The 21,155-nt window shown below is 35.4% G+C and overlaps 1 protein-coding gene across 2 annotated transcripts in view; it reads right to left on the reverse strand.

The window, feature by feature from the left end:
- Nucleotides 1-21,155, reverse strand: part of LOC145678448 (high affinity cAMP-specific and IBMX-insensitive 3',5'-cyclic phosphodiesterase 8B-like) — a 1,074,619-nt gene that overhangs the window by 537,877 nt on the left and 515,587 nt on the right. The window lies entirely within an intron of this gene.

The following is a 21,155-nucleotide window of genomic DNA, read 5'->3' on the forward strand; positions in this document are numbered from 1 at the left end:
ATTTCTCATAATCACTGTCTCCTTTAGCCTAGACGGCATAAACGTGGGACGTAAAACTTAAAGATTTCATTTCAAATAATTTCAATCACAAAACAGTCGCAGGAAGTATATAATTTCGAATAAAACAAACTAATACATAAAGTTCTGAGTATATTATTTTCTTAATGAAATTCTCGCGAACCTTATTTCTAAATCGAAGGGTAGAAAGACTAAATTCACTGTCTTATTATTATAGATCCATTTCAATTGAAGCAGTTGAAATAGTTGGGAAAAATTAAAAAGCCATACCCTATATTCCAGTGTGCCACAATCGGTATAACGCGGCACACTGGTGTGTCCAGCAAAGTGCAGAGTCTGACGCAAACTTTTGCCCATTATTTGCAAGAATATTTGTCGAGTTTCTGTTATTTATTATTATTATTATTATTATTATTATTATTATTATTATTATTATTATTATTATTATTATTATTATTATTATTTCTTATTATTATACATTTCTTAACACGTTGATTGCCATGTGTATGGAATTCCAAACACAGGACTCTCCCATGCAGCGCCACGTGATGATTTTCCATACACAAACAATATACATATTCCAAGTTTGTTGTGTTCGTTCTATACGTATGTATGTAATTAGATACATATGGCGTAGAAATCAAAATTTAATGTCCACGCCACGTATGTGCAAAACCACACACAAAGAAATTTATGAACAAAGTCATTGAGTTTAACATCTCGTTCAGCAACGAAGCTGTATGAGATGACGACCTACTGATTAATGTGAAATCCGAACCACGTGAGCTCTCGCGGAGTCTCCCACGCCAAATGCGCGTACGGTAACCGCTTAGCCACGGAGCTCATGAACAAAGACACTTATGGGATAAAACAAAGGCGAAAATGTGTGATGTGATTTTGAGTTTATCATCCCTTTCAGCAGCGGGGCTATATGAGACGTGGACCTACTGATTAACGTGGGATTGAAACCACATTAGCTACCGCCGGACGGAAACAAAGACTTACTGGCGGATTGCTGCCCGTGATGCGCAGGTAATAACGGTCAAGTTTTAAATTACACAAATATAGTTTTAATTAAGCACGAATTTAACTTACAGTGTACAGTGGGGAAGGCTCATTAGTTCGCAAGGATAGTTACAATATCAAACCCCGTCAAGTACACTACAAACCTGTCAGCAACCCCTATCAATATTAAACAGGTATTGTGTTCTAATATTGATTTCACTGTTAACCTATGTAGACCACTTCAATACTCGCCCTCAAATGAAGGTGCAGACTATCCATGATTTGCAGTATTAAATTATCTCTCACCCTCTGTATTCTCCTAACATGTCTCCCAGCGATTACAACATTCTTTTGGTATCTCAATTACTTCTTAGTAGGATAGCTTTATCTACAGGTCACTGATTATCGAAGAAATAGTTAGGTAGATGCGACTGAAATGTCCAAACTATGATTGTCAATTCCAAAGGTAAAAAAGTGAAAAATACAATGCTAGGTTAATTTTGTAACATTGCATTACTTCTTTGTATTATTGATTAGCTTGGTTAGGCTTATTTAAACACTTTTTTTCTTTGCACCGACGTGTCACATCTCTTGGATGAAAATACACTAGCTCTCACTCGAAATCAAATCCAGAACCAATGTACTTGAACCATTTGACCACAACAAGGCACATTTAAAAATAAGTTTCGATTTTGTTCGGAAAATTGTGATTAGGTGTAACATTTAAAAATATATTTAAGAAAGGGTACAGAACAAACGCACTGTACTTTCTCGCTCGAATTTCTTACACTAACTCATGTTAGGCTGCAGCTACTATTGAAACATTTATTTGGAAAATTGCGAATAAAATAATGTGTTCTGGAAAACTTTGCTAGAAGGAACTTTAGGACCACAAGTAAAGTACCCATTGGTCATATTTCCGATAGAAATAACTTAAGCCATATATTAGAATTATTAAGGATATAATTGTATGTGAACTACAAGCAAAAGCGTCTGAGTAATTTCTGAGAAAATCACTAAAAAAGTCACCCCAAGAATAAATTATTCCTTGTGGATCTTTTCAGGACAAACGAGCTATGCTATATTGTTAGTGTTTTCATAAAACATTTATTTATGAAATACGAACACAATCGCCTGAGTCGTTCTTGAGAAAATCGCAGGATAAAAATTAACTGTCAAAAGTAATATACCACTTCTAGCTATTTCAGGATGAGGGAATTATACCATATAGCTACGTTATTTATGAAATATGAACAAAAATCTCGAGTTGTTTTTGGGAAGATCATCGCGAAAAATTTACCCCCAAAGGTAAACTATTCTATCTGTAATTTTGAGGATAAACGATTTATGAAATATTGTAAATTATTTATAATCTGGACCAAGTATATCGAGTAATTTTTAAGCAAATCGTCGGGAAAAATTTCACTGTCAAAGTAAACTCTCTTTTTTGGATTTTTCTTTTCGGAACAAGCGAGTTATACCATATTGTAAGATTACTAGATAATATTTTTACTGAAATTATAACATTATTTGCCTCAGTTATTACTGAGAAAATTGTAAAAAAAAATCAACCCTTGAGAAAGCTTCTTCTTCTATATGTTATCGGGATAAACGATTTATGGTGTATGTTAGTTTATTAATGAAGCATTTCTTTACGAAATATGAGCAAAATTACCTGAGCCGTCAATGGTAAAATCATCGGGGGAAAGCTCACCCTAAGAGTAAACTACTCCTTCTGAATGTTTACATGACGAACGAGTTGTCATATTGTTAGGTTATTAATGATACATTTATTTATGAAATGTGGTTGAGAAAATTGTGCAAAAAGAACGCATATCATACAGTAAATTACACCATATGTATTTTTTCAGAAAAATGATTGATACTACGGTGGAGTTGTTAATAAAATATATATTTATAAAAAAATAAATAAAATCGTCACAGCTGTTTTTTTCGAGAAAATTGAATTATTTTAAATTTTCATCCTTCAGCAAACTACCCTTACTTTTAGGTGTCGAAGGATATAAAATTCGAAACGGTAGTATGCTATTAAAACGTTATGTCTAGAATTCGGTCCAGGTACGTTGAACATTATGGTCTCTGTTTGAGTGCATGTAAAAGCGTGACGAACCGACAGACGAGTAGATGGGCAGACATCGAAAAATCATTTTTTCGATATGTAGGGGCCATGTAACTTGAATTCATTGAAATCTCGTATTCGACTTTCATAACTATCTCCACATTTCCTTTCGTCGCTCGAATGTGAAAACGGATAGGCCTACACCGACACGTAAAGTAATAATTTGTAATCCCAAACATTTAATTTGTTATGTTTAGTGTGTTGTCACGCTAGAAAAAAAACTTATGCTTTTACATAATTTTAATATCAGTTTTTCACGCTACTGTATAATTCGGAAGAACGGTATGATTATGGTTAATATCCACAGCATAATTTGGAAGCATTCCTGTTCCTCACAAATAGAGCTATATAATTTAGTTTTGTTTAAAGAAAGCATTATTTATTCCTTACACAGACTTATGATTGCATTTCTTGCACTTGTGGATATGAAAAAAAGGAGAGACAGAGAGTGTTAATACTCTGAAAAGAAACACACACACTCAAACACTAGAACAATAATTTAACATCAGCTTTTTTTATGACAACGAGCTATTCTACTTCATTCGCTGTGACTGTAAGGCTGCAGGTCGCGCATGTTTTTTTTTCTGTTCATGATACGCAGACACACTCGAAATGAGTTGAAGTTTCTTCTGCTGTGCAAAAACGGAGACGGGAGGATTAGGCATACCATACCATAAACTGAAAACAATCGCTATTACTAATAGCATACTAATTCTGAAAAATACGTCATTAGAGGAAACAAAAAGTCATTTCCTTATGAAACTGTTTCGGTTCTTACTTTCTATAATATTTTGTAAAAAAAAAAAAAAAAAAAAAAAAAAAGTAAAATGGATGGGATTCGATCTGGTGTAAAAACAGTATAAGAACTATCAGTCCGCCACTCTACCCACTTGACCACAGAGACTACGTTTTCTTGCCTCTCTCTCTCTCTCTCTTTTTTAAAAAAAAAAAAACAAATAAATGCTCATGGCTATAGAGCATGTCACTTCCAAACTTAAGAAAACAGTTTTCTTCTTTGTTTCTATATTTCCGTACAACATCTTGGTTACAGAAGCTAATTTATATTTCGCAGACAATTTACACCCTAGGTTTAAAGCAATAAATGCAATATTTTACTCCACTTTCTAGTTCGTTGATTCAACTTCTGGATTCTACGATACTACCAATCGTGAAATTCCTTGTGCAGTCGTGCTCTGCTACTGGAATATTTCCTTGAAAGCATTATTGGCAGTATACACAACTCCGAGCATAATTTTGTTTTTTGCTTATATTTTTATTATTTTATTATCTTTTTTCGAAATATCTTCTTAGATGGATTGCTTTCTATTATCTCCACTTACTAATAACTGAATTTAACCCATAAACGTAAGAAAAATGGAATAATTGCGAAAAATAATTGCGAGTTACAGTATACGCGCTTTTTTTTTTTTTTTTTTTTTTTTTTTACGCATGAAGGTACCACCCACTTCTTACTGTTAGATTCAGTTGCCCACTTTATAATGTTTTCCCCACAGTTTCCACTTCTGGCTCGGTAAATACGTTCACTACTTTTAACTTCATATTTCGCGGAAACTACACACTGTGGTTTCCCTCGATCAAGAGTTGCATTAAAAGTTGAGCGCGTTTTCTTGGGACTACAAGTGGATTCTTCAGACGCTTCTTCTCTTTGACCCTTTTTAAGTTCTCTCTCAAGAAAGTACGGACGACATCGCGACCGACACTTATTATGATACTTTGCCTTATTTTTTTAGCAATGTGTTAGCAATCCCGGAGCCATCGTCCAAACATTTCATGCTGATAGTTAAAGGTAAGGGAATGTCACTTTCAATAAACTTGTTCAAATATTTTTCTAACGATTCATACCATTATGATAACGCTTCTTATTGTACGGACACCGCAAAATGTTCACTGGACTGTTGTTGACATAAACAGCATAGCTCACAATCAGTTTCTTTCCGGATCCGGATATCTAATAGATTTGGAATATCCATGAAGACTACCACTACACTAGATTCTCTGCCTTTAAATAATCACACCGTAACCACAACTAGATCAAACACAATGATCAGTTCAATTTATCAACAAATGGGTAAGTATACAAGAAATGGGTAAATAACAGCATATAATAAAATAAGCTGCTGAGAGCTGTATTTGTTATAAACACATTAACAAACAGAGTGACTTAATTTTAACTCTCCGATTAACACACTTTATCTACTACAAAATTATTATTTAATTACTAAATCGTATGTATTGTGCTCACGATGCTGCTATCCACGGCCGTGCCGTGGAAAATTAGCGCCTGGGGCGAGAGTATACGACAGCGCCCCCATACATATATTCCAAACAATTTTTCGTATCTTTTTCCTTTTTTCTACCGAATTTTCGCCCTCCTTACTTCGGCGTCCGGGGCCGTCGCCCCCTCCCCACGGCACGGTCCTTCTGCCATTTAACAATCGCCAAAAGAACTAACAATCTGATATTAACAGAGACATAAATTGTCAAATGCGACATGGAATATAAAGCTAGAATACCAGGGGCGTGGCCCGATGGACCAATCATCTTGCGATGGCAGTGAAAAATTAATGAATGAATTAATTAAGGAAGTAAGTAAGTAAATATGAACAAAATAGAGAAAATAAATACATGATGACTTAAGGGATAAAACATTTTCTGTTTTTCGTAACACAGAGTGAAATCAGCTTACCAGAAGTTGTGGCTCGCCTTCCAGGCTTATTTCACAAGCCACAATGCTATCACATAGGCACTGGTCTCTTCGAAAATTTTTGTGCAAAAAGACTCGTTTAGACTGCAATTGCAATTTACACTACATTGCAATCTAATCATTTCTCCTCCTTGAAAAGAGAAAATACTATTTTAATAACAGTTCTGTTTCTTACCTCACATATATGCCCTTGAAATGTTATTTGTTATTTGTAAATGACTTCAGAATATATAAAGATTCATTCTTCTCATCGAAAACGGTTATAAATATAATAATCGAATAAATAAAGGGATAAAGTGGAACTAAAGCATAAGGTAAAGTTTTCGCGCGGCAGCCATTTTGAATTTAGGAAAACATGACAAAAGAGGCCAGACTCAGCTTGTTTGCGATGCTTTTTGAAAATAGTATCTCTATACCTAACATCATGCCAGACTGAAAAAACTTGCACTTTAAAGATAGAGAAACGATTTCCGCCGGCGGCTATATTGTTTCTCCTTACCCTCCAGGGCCACTACCACATTCTTCGACTTGACACCTGATACCACATGATTAGATAGCTTCTAATGAAGATATTTTCTCCCTACACGCAACATGTCTTCAAGCAAAAACCCACGAACTTATAAAGGCAGGGGTCAGACAAATTTTTCCTGCTCTATTAAAGTCATAAAGTACTACACTTAAGATCACAAAAAATATGCTAGTTCCGTTAACTTTAAAGATACAAAAATGGCACATACCTCGTTGGAAAGCTCTTGAACTGTCCAACAACGTTCATCTCAGGATAGTTTTGCCTACATATGGTAATAAAAAAGTTATTTGTCTTTAAATACAAAGAAAATGGATTGAAAATGCGTAATTTTGGGATTTAAGGACGCCATATTCAAAAGATGGCGTCGCTATGGCAATATACTGTAGTAAAATGAAATGTCCAATATGTTACCTAAATATTCACTCAATCACCAAGTTCTCAATTAAAAATTTGTAGAAGTTATAGCACTTTAAATCTAGAGAGACGTAGTCCGCCGACGGCCATTTTGTTTTCACGCAAATAGGCCAACAGAGGTCAGCCTCAGCTTGTTTGCGGTGCTTTTTGAAAACCTTATGTCAAGGGGCAGGAGTTTTTCGCAACTTCCGAAATCGCGAAAGTTTTCCTACAAAGCCGAGAGTTCGTTTGCCAACGAACTACGTCAGATTGAGTAAGGAAATAGGTATTTTGAAGTCGCGACAAATGCGATAACTGACATTTTGAGCGAAATGTGCCGCAAAACGAGACAAATGGAGAATTTTTAAAAACGTCAATTTTACTTGTTAAAATACAGAAATAAAAAGTACAATTTTTCAAAGGGGAGAAAAATTTAAGCTTAAATAACTTGTGCCTGTCGCCAATATGGCTTTCAATAACAAATACTGACTTTTTTTTTTTTTTTTTTTTTTGAAATACAACTTGGTAATCAATGATAGAAAGCTACAAATGAAAGAAGAAAATGTTGAAAGATGCAGCATGCTGCACTTCTCATCACAATAATAATTTGCAGAGGAGATATACTAATGTATTGTATGTATGTATTTTTACACTAATGTATTGTATGTATGTATTTTTACATGTATATATGTTTTCGGTGTATGACTAATACAATATGTGGTGTTCTGTGATGGCAATCGTCACGATACTGTGTTAGTATATTTTAAGTTTTTGGACTTGTAAAAGAACTGCATAAAGAGTAACTTCATTGTCCTAAGTAGCATTATTGATTTATTGCTTATTACTTATATTTGGCTTGCGAAAACCTCCTGCTCCTACTTATGTCTATACCTAACACCATAAAAAATTGCAAAAATCTTGTCACCAAGTGGCGATTTCACTCGATATGAAGATATTCCCTCTCCGCTATGTAGTAAGTATTGAGGCATGAGATATCACGTGTGAAATATCGTCTTAATTCTGAAATTGAACTTTTATTTTAAGGCATTTTAGTATGTTAACTAGCAGAACCTGCGCTCTCTACACAGCACATCATTCGCATATGAGCATAAATCTCCTCATTCCTCACAACATATGTACATGTCCCTTCACAGACACAAGTAAAAGACGTCTTGATTTAAAAAAAAAATCGGCAAGGGGTATCATAAAGGGGAGATTTTTCGATTATTTTTTTCTGAATATCTCGCACCGTTTGCAAGATTTGAGCCTACTTCCGGTTGGAGTTTCTAATTCATGTATGACCAGTGTTTTCTTTCTTCTTGCATGCAGTATGTAATAAGCAAATACATTACATATACAATTAATTATAATGTCAGTTATATATGGTGTTTATTGGGCAAAACACTCAAAAAATAAAGATTTATCTTAAGACTCAAGAAATGGTTATCCTTCCTCTTTCACTATTATTTGGCCATGGAACAAACGCCTGAGACATATACAACCCCAATATACAACATTGTGATGTTGGAATGCATAACACATAGGATAAAGAAATAAAGAAATAATGTAATAAAGAAATAAAGAAAATGTAATAAAGAAATAATGGCCATGTTTTTAAATATTCAATTAGAACTGGACAATCTACGCAAAACTTTCAATCGATCAGTGAAAACGTCATCTTTCTAGAGCCTGTAGTTTCCGAGATCTCATTGTCGAAAGGATTGGCCACAAACATATAAACATAGTTTAAAAGAACTCGGAAGGTGGAAGCACAACTCACATGCATTGATTTTAGAGAAGGCTTATTAAAATACATAGGCTTTGAACAATAATTTTATATCATAAACTTTATGAAAAAGATATAGTTAACTAATTTAGACTATTTAAAGTACAAATACTTAAAATGTTTGTCTCTGTTAAACGTGAAATCACACAACCGTAAATGAAAGATTTGAAAGCTAAAGTTATAGGTTGGAGCTCAGGCGCTTTTAATTGCTATTGTAGCATTTTCATAGATAGATAGATAGGGATAAGTAACTTTCTTGTAATGGGATTTCAAACTTATAATTCTGTCCATATCAGATGGTGCAGCACGTCGTTTGCAGACTGTACTAAGTAGTCTTGGCCCCTCCCGAAAGAAAACCATGGTTGCGCCACTGGGCGAGCTTAGCCAATAGCCTTAAGAATTACCCTCATTGACTAGGACTAGGATCAGAAAAAGAGTTGAATTTTCTCCAACTAATGAAAAAGAAAGAAGGTAAAATATAAGAAACAAAATGACGAGGACATCCTTTGCTCGTTTCTACTGCGCACGGAATAATTAGTATAAAATTCAAATAGTTACAAATTTAGATCTTCAGTCTCGTTACAATTTGAGAAACATCTTCATATTTCACGATTCAAACTGACATATAAATTAGTCTGATTATACTGTAAAAGAAAAAAAGAAAAAAATACAATCCTCTATGCGTTGGAACAGAAATATAAAACGTTTGAAGCAGATGAGAGACGAAGAGAAACATTTTTCCGCGATGACGTACTGTATCAGGACATTTAAACGTGTGAATGTGCTGGTGTAATAGTTGATGATGAGTTTCGTAGCTTGGTTGTTTGTTTCTCGCGTTTCCGGTTTCTGCCATTTCTGCTGTGACGTATTCTGAGATTATAAAAATTCAACAAGCAATCTTCTACTCACGTCATAACAAAAAAAAGTTATATTCAGACAGTTCACAGAAATGTTAGGTCTCTGCGCTACCGTGTTTGACTAACATATGGTTATAAAATTAAGCGATGAAATAGTTGTATTTCACGCTTATTTCCTCGTCTACTTCATGGTTAAATAATTGGAGATACGCCTGAAATAAGAACTGAAGCTATCTCTTCTCCAAAAATATATCAGTTTCTAATGGAGAAGTTATATCTCATTTCATAGCCTATATACTCACAAAAATTCTGTCGCAGCCCCCGAAATGGTTAGCCTTCTGTTTCACGTTTCTAAACATGTTTATGAAGAACTATGAACGTAGGCTTCGAGCGACAACGGAGAGCTTCAGTTCGGTGCAATCGGTGGTTATAGGCACCATCGTGCAAAATCCCTGGAACATTCCACACCACTTTATCTCACTTCTAAAAGAGCTTCGTTATAGGGAAAGGTATTAAATAGTTAACATTTCTGCCTTCAGTGAGGCAAATCTTTGTTCGAAGTGTACGCTCAAGTGATTCAGATTGCACGTTAAGCTCTAGATAGGCTCGGAGATAAAGGAACATTAAACTTCAAAACAACAACCTATATCTATTGTCATAGGCGTAATTGAAGGGGGCAGCCCGCCTAGGACACTGCTGTCACCGCACAGCACCATTGGACTACAGTTAAGGTTCTTACAAGTCTCAGAAGCAAGGGACCGTGCACGGGTGGAAATAGGCGTGTTTTAATACGCAGGCTGCTCCCATGAGGGTTTTTGGAGGGGAAATATTCTTTTTTATTGAAAATGATAGAGAATTAAACTGGAGATGGTAAATTTGGGATCAGAGTAATAAATGAAGGGGTTGAATGGTAAATTTTGAGGAAAGAATGGTTTTGAGGAGGTTCCATCGAAGTCCCTGGCAGGGATAGGCACCTCTGGGGGTCATATTATACTAGAAAGATATTTTATAGTTACGCCAACATCTCTTTCAAAGTAATCACATCATTTTCCCTTTTTTAAAGAAAAAAAACTAGTGTTTATGCGTCACAGGACTCCGTTCTATTAGAATGGAATGATATATTGTTTTGCAAAACCTTCCTTAAAGTATTATTCCCTTATACGCCTGCCACAACTACAGTAAAGCTTTCTTCGTTCATTTAGTGGCTAATCAATGCACGAGGTACCGAGTTCGATTTCCGGTGTGAGAGTCATGAAATTTGAACGCATTGCAGCAGTTCCAATTCCACCTTAAACTGCATGTTCACGCCTGATATAACCTGGGTGGTGAAAAGAGACGCTAAACTGCAACCAACCAACAAATACAAGTAAAGCAAAAATTCCAAAAATCCCAGTTACTTTAAAATCATTTTGCAGAATATGAATGAAATTGATACAATAAAACCTAAGCGTCGTGCTATACTTTCTAATATTCAAGACTACCAAGACCACAATATTTAACGTAATACTGAATTAATATCAATTTTAATTACACTAATTATTTAATATATAAATTATGATACTATTAAGTATTTAACACATGTAAAATGTTTATCAATATAGAATAGCAACAGAATATTCTTAAAATCTTCTTGTCTCATTATCGGATGTATGAGTGACTATCAGTGCATTCAAGGTACTCACCGGAACTTTGAATGTAATGAACTTCTGAGTGATATGAGTGATGACATTTCCATTCGAATGGACCTAGACATTCAGGAAGTACGAAACAAAAACTATAAATTTTACACCAACTTAGTATCTCTCTATGTAATGAGGAAAAATGGGCACAAAGTACTATCAAATTCACATTACGATACGTACTGCAATTAGGCTACCATGTTAAAGGACAAAAATTGGAAATTTTCGGATGGGACTCCCTAGATGTCCGCCACTATACAAGTGTACTGAACTGTACTCTGTGTGTTTGTGCCTTGCTATGAAAACATGATGAGTTGCACTATCATTTTCATGTATAATAAGTCCTCTTGTTCACCTCAACCATAGGTTGATGGGCAACTTGGAAATTTTAGAACTTTTCTCATCCTTGGGAGAGCTGTTTTATACTTCGATAAGGTCTCTTCTTCGTAAGTATAGTACATAACTTTTCCTCTCTGCTATTTTGCTTTAAAATGTTGGAGTGTCATTGTGGACATCTTGTATAATTCAAACGCTCCTCTCAACCAATTTAACCCGTTCCACAGGGCTGCAAATTGAAAAAAAGTTCATGTTGTTTTTTGATTAATAGGTGAACTTAATTCTTTGTTCCTAGTTGATTACGGGTAATGAATTCGTTTTTCCCTGTCACGTAATGTATTCTTACAAATCAATGTCAAAATTTGAGCCTTCTTCCGTATTCAATACTGCTTTATTATACCTTATTTCTTATCTCCTATCAGACTAAAGAGGTTATTATGCTAAATAACTAAACATGTTTTGTTTAATGTGAATGCAGACAGACAAAGAAAAGAATATAAGATTCTCTACACATACAGATTAGCATATATACATATAATATGGAAATATATAAATAAATATATACGTTGTAAACTGGAAATCAACACAGTCGTATAACATAGTTATTTTTCACATCTTTTTAGCACGCTTTCTCCTATAAGCTTTCCTAATTTTCTTGTGATTTTCTTCTGAAGTTTCACTGTGCAACGTCCAACAGTACTCAGCCATCATACTAACACTCCAAAGTCCCTGACACCTTTTCTCCATATCCCTCATGTCTTGCTGGAACCGTTCGCCTTGTTCCTCACTTGATTACTTTCCACCAAATCTCGGAGAAGTAAAATGAGAATGCAAAAAATGCTACTTGAGATTCATGTTGCAACCCAGTTCTTGAAATTTAACTAACATATCCTCAACAAATTCTCTGTAATCAGCACTTTTGTGGTTCCCCAGGAAGTTCATCAGCACGCTTTTAAATGCTATTCAAGCATCCCTTTCAGCATTAGTCATTATTGCCTCGAAGTTTTTATCCTTCATTAACTTCCTAATGTCTGGGCCAACGAAGACACCTTCTTTCACTTTGGCGCATGAAAGAGAAGGAAATTTGTTGCATATGAACTTGAAACATTCGCCTTCCTTGTCGAGTGCCTTAACAAATTGTTTCATCAATCCTAATTTTATGTGAAGGGGAGGAAGTATAACTTTCTCAGGACTGACTAAATTTTGTTGAATGATGTTTTTTGATCCCGCGTTCAGTGTTTTCCGTAATGGCCACTGTTTCCTTCCCCAGTGGTCATTTCGTGCCCTACTATCCCATTCACAGATGTAACATGGCATTTTTGTATACCTACCTTGTAGCCCAAGTACAATGCTCAAAATCTTCAAATCTCCACACACCATCCAACCATGTACCTCGTATTTAATTTTATTAACAATAAATTGCACATTGTCATATGTTTCTTTCAGTGACAAAGAATGAGCAATAGGAACTCAGGGGAACTTATTTCCATTATGTAATAGAATCAATTTTAAGCTTGTTTTATTCGAGTCAACAAATAACCTCCAATCACTAGAAAGACAAGGGAAATTTAACTTGATCAACAAACCTGACACATCACAACAAAACACGATAGAACCTTCTTTTGAGAAATACTGCACAAATTCTTTTTCCCGGTGTCTATACCAGGAAAATGTTGTTCCTCAGGCCAGCAAGTTATTTTCATTAAGTCTGGAACCAAGAAGTTCAGCAGATTCTTTAGACAGATTTAGGTCTCTAACTAGATCATTGAGCTGGCGTTTAGTGAGTGGTATAGGGTCACGAGATCCGCTAGGGGGGTTGTAAACTTCATCTTCAATTTCACTATTTTCAACTGAATCACTATACGAACTAGGATCACTTACAAACTCAAGACTTGATGGAGGTGTCGGAACAGGCAAGTCTAGGCCGTGCAGCACAGGTCTCATTGCAGAGGAAATATTGGGATACACTGTCTTGTTTCGAGTATTGTGTCCTACAATTTCACAGGAACAGAAGTAGCAATCGTCGCTGTGGTTTTTGGGTTCTCTCCACACCATTGGTATTGCGAATGGCATAGATGACCGCTTTCCAGTGCTCCAGTTCCGTAACGATTCCACACAAGATCTACACATATTGTGTGGAGCCCACGATTTATCTTGATCTCCAAGTTCCTGCCCTTCTTACAAAATATAAGTTTTTCTGTCTCTGTTTGCGTGAAACAAATTCACCACAGATGTAATAAAATATATCTGGTCTTCTTACAACCACGAGATGCCATAGCAACACAGTATTCAACGAACTACAAAACAGAACTAGCTTTTTTTTTAAGGCTAGCATCCTTTAAGAGGGCTACACCCTCTTTTAGGGAAGGGAGTTGAGAGAACCATTATGGGAAAAAGGTATGGGTTGTTGGGCTATGGGCTTAACATTTCATACCATTGAAGCACATCTAAGATTTGTGATAATTAAATATGAAATTTATTTGAAATCAGATAACAAGGTTTGATATAGAAATATTTTAAATATTCATGCAGCCAACATGTTAGTTAATTTAATTAAATTAAACTTCCTTACATTTTAAACACATTCATCTTTATTACTACCTGGATAATTTCACCACGTACTGGTGACATCTGGCGTCAATCAGTTGAATTACGCTTAAACATGCATACCGCAATAAACATATATAAATCGTGAATTGTAAGAAATTCTTACGTGATATGAGAAAACTAGTGCCAGTCTCGGTTTCAGCATGTTCAAATACATATAAAACATCCAAAATTATAAAAACAACAAAACCTATGTGGCCCTATTAGACGTAGTCTTCAGCGAAAGACAAGTAATCAAATGATATCGCCTTATCTATTAAACTGGGTTAAAGGATAATTTCGTCCAATGTACACAAGGGTTAGGAAAATGATATCTTCATGCAATTATATATAAAAAGTGAGAATTTTACAAAAAGGCGACATTTACCAACACTAGAATTTTAATTAGAAAAAAGCAAATTAATTGGAGCATAATTAAAGAAAATAATCAGATTTGGTTACTTTGGGTAAAAACAATGCAAAAATCAGTAAAGCTAATTTAACCCAACACTGACCAAATTTATAATCACAATCCGGTCTAACCTTAGGGCACGTGGCCCTATCTACTATAACCAATACTGTCTACTGATATCTCTGAAAATATTTCTTACTGCTTCAATAAATATGATTCATTTCGTTTTATTTATACGCGATTTCGAGTTCAACTCATAGAAATCCTTTGCTGCCCATTCTGGTTATTCATGGTCCTTTCTAGGCATGGAACTTTAAATTTGGAAGAAATAGTACTAATTATGACTTTTCGCTGTCAAATTATGAATATGTTATTTTACAGTCCTTCTTCTATGGTACCGGTAACTTATTTTCTATTTCGTTCGGAAAAATTGACATTATTTTCCGTATCCTCTATCCTCAATATATACTTTTCATTCCTTAGTCTGGGCCCTCTCCGAGGGTCTAGGGATGGTATCGAGACGAGACGAGACGAGACGAGACTTTGTACAGTCTCGGTCTCGTCTCGGTTAATAAATAACGGTCTCGGTCTCGTCTCGACTAAAAAATCACCGTCTCGGTCTCGGTCTCGTCTCGGTCAACAGATGATTGTCTCGATCTCGGTCTCGGTCTCGAGTACCAAATCTCGGTCTCGTCTCGAAAGTCTCGGAAGTCTCGAAATAAATAGTGTGAAATTAAAATAGTGAAACTATTATTCTCGTACAGTCTGTCGTTTCCGCTTATTTTTCCTTTCATTTTGACTTAGAATTATGGCATCGTGTACCTCTTCGTAGTTAATTTGCTAGTGCTAATGCTTTCCATGCGCGTATTCCAGGTTCAATGATCAGTGGATATATCACGCAAAAACCCTAATAGAACCCATATTTCACTTTCAGCAATAGACTTTGTCTCATATAGCCTCAGAACTGCGTATACAATTAAACTCTATTAAATTAACTCCAGTACTCTACAGTAGTTTATTTCCTTCCTTTGAATCAGAATTGTTCAATACCTCCTAACGGATAACGCAACACATAGCAGCACGAATGTATTTAATCGTGCCGAAATTAAAACTTTACAATTTCTCATTTATTATTCAATACATTCTGCTTTGACTGTCATTTTAAAAACAAAATATAACGTGCATTATCTTAACAAATAGGGTAAATTATTACTACAATATACGTATTTTGTTTGAAATTGATGAAATGCTATATTACCGTTTCACATCTCCGTGTTTGACACTTTATAACACGAACGTCCTGAACCTTGTGGTGGGAGCTACTATACTCATCTTTGCTATCTGAGGTCTCGAGTTGGATCACAAAACAAGTTAGATTCAAAGTCCGGTGTTTCTCATAGTTCGCGTCTCATTTTAAGTGCATTCTGTTTCTTATACAAGTTCATAAGGTCGTAATGCATTACGTAAGCACATATCCAGTGCCGTAACATAGATTAATCTTATTCCTGAGCTCTCAACGGTGCATGCAATCTTTATTCGAGAAAACTAATCTTGCTTCTTTACGTTGAAATTTTATATTGATTAAAAATTACTTGCGAAACATGGACATATATATTATATAAGTATATAGGTAATTCGAGTTATCTGTATCTATTTTTTCTCACTCGCCAAAACAAGTCATTCGTAACTTTCTAGTTTTCTTTTGTATTAATTTTCGTAGTTTTGCTGCAACATGATGTATTGAATAGTCAAAAATATTTTTTTCGCTCTACGATTTTCATTAAATTTTGGATCCATTTTTACCCTATTTTATCTAGTAAAAGTAATATATTTAGTCTTAGTTGAGGAACTGGTTTTTCTTATCTGTAAAATTACAAAATTATGACCTGGTTTAGTTTACCTCCGAGGTCCAGATATAATAAAATCATCACCATCATCATAATCAACCATTATCAAATCCATTGCTAGATAAAGGTCTTTCCAATTCCCATCCACAACTATCTAACTTGGGCAATTCTTTTCCAGATTACTCCTCAGTGGCTCTTGATTTCGTCACATCTTCTTGTGTGGGGAGGTTTCCTAGGCTGGTTTTGTCTCGTGGTATCCAGTCTAGAATTGTTTTCGTCCGTCGATCATAATTTCTTCTTGCAATACGTCCAGCACACTTTCCAGATCATATTAAATTATTTCATTAGCACCATCAGTATTCATTTCTATATATTTGGGCTACAAATAGTTCGAATTGGCTACTTTCGGAGTACAGACACGCTACTTTTTAATCTTCAGATCTGGCAACACTGACTGAATGATTAAAATCAACACGATGTGAGGACCTCCATTTGGTTTAGCGGCTAGCACTCTTGATTTCGGTTCGCGTGGTCTGGAGTTCGATTTCCGGTAGGGGTAAAGTTGAAAGACCGAAGTGGTTCGGATTCCACTATAATCATTAGCTCCACGTCTCCTTTAGTCGCCCTAGCATAACTGTGGGACGTTAAACTAAAACAAAACAAAACAAAAGTGAACACTGTGTATTACTAACTGTAAATCCTTGAATAATTGCATATAGCTATATGGTATAGATCGAGTTTGAGATGGTCGGTGGTCAAACTAAAGTAAGTGAAATGTAATTAGAGTGTAATTAGAACTTTTAATTAAGCACGCTCTTAATCTAAAGTGTATACCAGGCCTAAGGCTTAGGCGGAACAACTAGTGTTACATCAGTTACATTTAATTTCAGTTACAATTTGCATTTACATGTATTGCTGGAACGAAGACTTAAACATTAACATTATAAGTAGCCCAAAGACTATGATAAACGTCGTCTCTTGAAAGAATTCTTGCACCATGAAACAAATTACGAGTAATTTTAAAATATTTTGCAGTTTATCTATTTGCACATATTTAGAATAATATTTAGCAATTTATTTAAGTGAGCAACACTGCTTAAAATAATGTAACTGCGACTTTTTGTAATTAAAACCACCAGAAACTATTGTTGTAATCTTATAGAAGCAAAGGAAAGCAATAATCATTATAAAAATTTAATACAAATACGTCATTTTAAGCAGTATAACAATTACTACCAATATGTTTGGTATCTCTGAAACGATTTGAAATAACAATTGTTGTAAATGGCGTTATAAGCATTTAAGTCTTCTGGAAGCATCTGCATGATTATACGTGATATGTCAGCGCGCTTTCGAAGTAAAGTCTTTAGAAACATTTAAATTTTCCGTTTCTTGTAACTTTGTTCCTTCATTCGTTCGAAATATACCATGATCACAGTATTTGACACTAAGGTACAGTTGATGCGCATTGCACCGTCCATGCCATTTGAGTTATTAGAGATTTCCAAGCTACACTAAATAATGTATGGGCTATTGTGGTTTTATTAAATAACTAAATTAGAAATATGTAATACTTTACATAGCGCAATTTGAGAAAATACAACTTTATTTTGCTTTAGCTACATTGCTTGTTTATCTAGTGATATTGCAGAGTATCAAGAAAAATTTCTCAACTTGGGAAATATATATCACAGATCCTAGGGGAGGACTATAGGGACTATAGCCCCCTTTAACGCTCAGGTATGCACTGGATAAAATGGGCTTCAATCCTACTTTCTTTACACTGGATAAAGCGGCAAACCATGGTTTAGCCCCTTCCTTGATCATATATTGGGTCCGTGGCCATATCCAGGATGGCCCATTTTAATCTTTCAACGGAGATATCTCGAAAACGGTTGAACATAAATGAACCAAACAAAAACTCAAATAGGAAATGCCATGGGGCACACTGAATTGTGTTGTCGCGGCGCCTCCCGGGGCCGCCTTTCATGGGGTACTAGGACCAAACTTTAAAATTTTAAATAGAAACATGGGGCGAGTAATACCTCGTTCCATAGATCTTTAAAAAGTAAAAAGCGTTGCGGCAAAAGATTTTTCATATCGGTCACCGTATTCAAGATGGCCGCCAAGACATGGTGCCTGTATCTGATAAAACGTCCAGTACCACTAATATGAAAACAGTTGGAGATAAACGAACAGTCAGAATGTGAAACAGGAAAGACATGGGGCGCGTCGAATAATGTTCTCGCAGTACTCCCAGGGCTGCCTTTCAAGGGGGTCAAACTTAGAAATTTTACACCGAAATATGGGTCAAGTGATACATCGTTGGATAAATCTTGAAACACTAAACAGTGTTGTGACAAAAGATTTTTCATATGGGTCACCGTTTTCAAAATGGGCGCCAAGACTTGGTGCCTGTATCAGATAAAACGTCCAGTACTACTAGACCCCTATTATGAAAATAGTTGGAGATAAATGAACAGAATAAAACTCGTATAGGAAAAAGCACAGAGGGTATTTATCATTCCACAGCTCGAGTATAATGCAACTTAGAAAAAGATTATTAAAATATAATTGACATGATGCTAAAGAGGAAATGATAGAAAATTATCTTTCTCCATTTGTCCGTAAGTAGGTGAAGCGGGAACGAATGGTAAAATCTCAAATGAGAACCTCATTTTTATTTGCAATAGATATGGTTTGTCCAAAACACTTGTGTGTACAAATGACTGGTACTATAATGAATAAAAATAAAGTGAAATAAGGTGAATAAAAATAAGGTGAAATTCAAGTTTAACAACGTTTTACCCGCCTCTTCGTCCCTGATAATTTAACGCATTACATGCAAGATTGTTGGGACATATCTGCATCAGTATGTACCGTTTCGTTACTAAGGATCACAACTGAAATTACCGTTGAAAGTTATTCGGAATGTAACTGTGGACAACATCTCAGTGAAACTCATATTCTATTTATTATATGCAAGAATACAGAAGGAAAAGAAGCGAACCAATATCATGCAGAGGACTGTTGAACAAAACCAACGTCCGTAAACATTGTTCTAAAATTGCATTGTTCGACAAATTTGTTTCGCATTTCAGTTGATTCATTTTTGCATCAAACCATTGCGCGCAATCGAAATGGAAGGTACCATTTAACAAAAATTTTACATACTTTATCCCATTACAGAGACTTTTATCTCTTATAAAAAAAACATTTCAAATAACTTTGTTTCGTAGATACAATTTGCAAAAACTAAGGCTCTCATTTGCAATTTCACCGATCCTTCCCGCTTCACTCACGTACGGAGTGAGGTTGGAGCGATAATTTTCTAGGAGTTAGATTTCTTGCTTTCCATTATAGCACTTTCTCTAATCATCTTTTCGACTGTTGCAACATTCCCGAGCTATAGAATGATAAATACCCTCTGTGATTTCCCATTCGAATATTTGTTCTGGTGTTTTTATATTAGTGATACTGGACGTTTTACCTGATGCAGATATCATGTCTTGGTGGTCATTTTGAAAACGGTGACCCATATTAACAATATTTTGCAACAACACTCTTTAGTTTTTAAAGATATGTCGAACGAGGTATCACTCACCCCATGTTTCCATTCACAATTTTGAAGTTGCGCCCTGGGCCCCCATGAAGTGTGGCCCTGGGAGCCTCCGCGACAATATCAATCGATGTGCCACATGACATTTTCTATTTGAGTTTTTGTTCGATTCATTTACGTTCAACCGTTTTCATGTTAGTGGTACTGCACGTTTTACTGTATCTGAGAGAGGCAACATGTCTTGGCGGCCATTTTGAATACAGTTCCCGATATGAAAGATGTTTTGCCACAACGCTTTTTAGTTTTTCAAGATCTATCGAACGAGGTACCACACATCCCATGCTTCCATTTAAAATTAAAGTTGGGCCCCCGGGAACCCGTGCAGGGTGGACCTGGGTGGCAACGCGACCATATATATATATATATATATATATATATATATATATATATATATATAGAGAGAGAGAGAGAGAGAGAGAGAGAGAGAGAGAGAGAGATTGAGAAAGAGAGAGAGAGAATTCTAGTTGCATCAGCAGTGGATTTTGTTTCGGGAGAGGCTTAAGGAACGACTAAGAAACATTTGTGTTGTACGTGCAACGCAAAAAATTATCACAAATTTATTTCGGGAGGGGTTTGAGCCCGATAACCACCCTCTAAATACGCCATTGTACATGAGTCAACCGTTCTCATATTATCTAACACAGCAACGAAACAAATTTTGAGTGAAGGTAATTTTAGTATCTATCAATATCAATATTCGAGACGAGACCGAGACTTTCGAGACTGACCTAAGTCTCGTCTCGGTCTCGTCTCGATTTATAGAGGTCTGTCTCGGTGTTTAAAAGTCCGTCTCGGTCTCGGTACCATCCCTACAAGGGTCCTAGGCAACTATGTAGTTTATCTACGCAGAAGTTCGAAGCTGTCCACATGTATATTCTAAATCTCTACAACTGTTTATTATTATTATTATTATTATTATTATTATTATTATTATTATTATTATTATTATTATTATTATTATTATTATTATTATTATTATTATTATTTCAGTTTGACTTGGAAACTTCATTTCTTTAAATTATGCTACAACACGAGTAATGAAGACATTGACGAACCTACAAATCCAAATAGTATTGCCTACTTGGTGAGAAGTTTGGCAATTCTTGTCTCGGTTTCAGGACGAGTTTCCTGTCTTCTGGGCAATACTAAATGCAAGCACCAGTAACGAAATTTAAACACCCATGAAGAAGATAGCTTGGCAGAAAAGTCTAAAATTTGGTACA

Source organism: Thermobia domestica, chromosome 2, assembly GCF_964235325.1.
Source record: "Thermobia domestica chromosome 2, izTheDome1.hap1.1, whole genome shotgun sequence".
NCBI classification, from domain to species: domain Eukaryota; kingdom Metazoa; phylum Arthropoda; class Insecta; order Zygentoma; family Lepismatidae; genus Thermobia; species Thermobia domestica.